Below are 3,016 nucleotides of genomic sequence, written 5' to 3' on the forward strand. Positions count from 1 at the left end.
TGTTAATTGATTGTATTTAACTGCCCCCTGTGGATTTAAATTAATAGTGACATTTAATCTTAGTCGGTTATACCCTGTTTCTTTACATAAGTTGTTAAGCAAAGTAAGTAAAGGCGTGTTAACTCTAAGTGGGTGGGATGTGTATTATTTATAATTGGTATTTCTGAGTTACACTCGTGCCACAGATTATTAGTAATTATAATAATTATTAGAACGAGTTTATCCCTGGAGGTTCCCAAGGCACACCATTGAGTGTGTATAGGAACCAGCCAGGTGGAGGCACTGCCAATTTTAAATTCTTTTAGGAGTAAAGGGACTGAAGCAGAGGGGTGGCTAGAGGATTCCCATCTATCCAACAGCACCACTATGATACCCAGCATCTACTGGTATCAGGCACCCAGTCACACAGGGGAGCGTTGCCTGCTCCCGGGTAACCCAGGGAGGAAAGTGGGGGTTACACTAGAGCACACTTTGTCCCACCTGGGTGGCTTCTGGAAAGGATTGGTTACAGGTTGAGGGTTTTGCGTGTGTGTCAACAGCTTTTTGAGTTGGTGTTTCCTCTCCCTACGCTTCCTGTCTTCCAGTTCCAGGGCTGTCTGGTGTGCTCCCATTTGCTATTGCTTTTCTGCCTCCCCCTCTTTGGCTCTCTGTTCAGGTTCCCATTTCTGGTGCTCACATTCCTTGTCGGCTTTCTCTAACTCCAGTCTGGCCAGCAATAACTTCATGGAGGTTTCACCGAGGCCAGTCTCTGCCTTCATCATTTTTGTACTTTCTTTTCTTCTGTTTCTATCACCCAAGATAAACAAACAGAAAATGTCAAAACTGGAACCTTTTTTGTCTCTTTCCAACTTTCTCATCTATGAATCTTAAAGAATCTAATTTACTGGTGCTGGGAGGGTGACGCTCAGCCAACTGTGTGTAAATCCTGCCAACACTACATCACTGTGACGCTTTCTCAGGGTGCCCAGAACTATGAGTCATGTTGTTATCCCTCTGCCTTTGCCTTTACTTGGCCTTGCGGGTAACACTTGGTACAGCCCAGTTACCGAATCCCCTTTAAGAGCATTCCCCTGTAATGCCCAGCCCCTGTCACTGGACACACCCAGAAATTACCCAGTTTGCTGGCTCCCAAGGGACATTGTAGACACCAGCCTGTTTGATTCACCTGAGGATTCACACTTGGCTTCATATTACAACACTGAGAGGTACTTGTGATAAACAAGAAGAAGTTTATTAACAAAGCTAGAGATTTAAGTGATACTGAGTAAGGATAATGGAAATAATTGATTACAAATAAAGCAAAAAGACAACCCGCTTCTACAAGACTAGAACTTAACTTCAGCAAGTTACTCTTATGTAAAGCAGTTTCTCACCTAAAGTCACTTGCTCACATGGCCAAGATCCAACTTTCAAGAATGCAAAAAGCACTGTCCTTTTTGCTTCTTCAGTGAAGGATAACCAAGGAGTTTTTCTTCCTCCTTCTTATTATCCAAAAAATGGATTCTTTTCCCAGTGTACCCCCAGAGAAAGGGTCCCCTCCCCCCCGCTCATTCTCTGGTGTGCTGACACCATGGTGCTTTCTTCATCCTCCAGCTAACATAACCTTCCTGTTTACCTCAGATGCAAATGTACCTCCCATTGTATTTGGCTTCACAATACTTGACTTACATCAGAGACCTAGGCAGACAGGTACATCAACATTCCTTTGCTGGGGAAAGACTTGTTTATCAACCCCTGTGTTTTGAACATATTTTCGTACATACATACAACCTAATTATCTCCCATACATACATCATGCTTATAATAACCAGTATGTTATAAGCTTTCATTTGACTCTATCATAACCTTTTTTACATTTATATACTCTGACAGCCATGTGGTGGACAGACCAGATAGGAGTTGCTGTTATAGGACAGGTTTCAGAGTAGCAGCCGTGTTAGTCTGTATCCACAAAAAGAACAGGATCAATATTTATTCCACTCTATATGCATCCGAAGAAGTGGGCTGTAGCCCACGAAAGCTTATGCTCTAATAAATTTGTTAGTCTCTAAGGTGCCACAAGTACTCCTGTTCTTTTTGTTATAGGACCGAGACCCTTTGCCAGTTGGGATTGAGGGATTCAGGCTCACAGTCTGAGTTTGCTTGGAGAAATTCATTTAACAATCACAGATTTGTAAGGAAGCTAAAGTAACTTAAACTTAGCATTGTAACTTTTAACAGTGTGAGAAACCAAGGCTGATTCCGTAAGGTTAATTTTCCTTGTACACACAGGGCTGGACTTTTAAAGGTATTTAGGCCTTGTTGCACTCGGCGTTGCAATGCCAAACTGGTTTAAGAGCATAAGTCTCATTTTGAAATGGGATTTAAGCACTTAGGAGCTGTGACAGGATATCTTAAAGAAAAGACAGAAAACAGTGCTGCATATCACCATGTTTCCTAGTCACATCTTTGGTGGGTTTTGAAGTTTGCTTTTCAAAATATCAAAAGAAGCTACAGCAATGGGGCCAGGTTAATCCTTGGTGTAACTCCAGTAAGGTCAATAGAGTTTCACCAATTTACACCTCATCTGAACTTGGCCCTGTAAGTGTCTGGGATTTTATTTTTAGTAAAATGACTGCCATGTTTGATGTTGCAGTTTGAGCTACTATAAGTTTATGTGAAAGTTGAATAGATCTCACAGCTCTAGCCAAAGGGCCTAATTCTTCTCTCAGTGACCGGGCTGGAAATGCAGAGTATTCCAGGGAAGCTAATGGAGACACTCCATTACTAATCCAGGCTGAGAGCTGATACAGGACTGTAAATCCATACGGCTGCTCTTAAGTTAATGGAGTTAAACCGTCTAAATCCAGAGTAACTGAGTGTAGAAACTGGTTCAATGTATTTAAATTGTTCTAATGTATATCGTTAATAAAGAACAAATGCTGATAGCTTTATTCATATTTTCTGAATGTGCTGCACTGGCATAAGGGTGAGGGTGCCTGAGAAGCTGAGATGCAGGGTTTGGGACACAGTAGGG

This window comes from Trachemys scripta, chromosome 2 (genome assembly GCF_013100865.1).
Source record: "Trachemys scripta elegans isolate TJP31775 chromosome 2, CAS_Tse_1.0, whole genome shotgun sequence".
Taxonomy (NCBI): Eukaryota; Metazoa; Chordata; order Testudines; family Emydidae; genus Trachemys; species Trachemys scripta.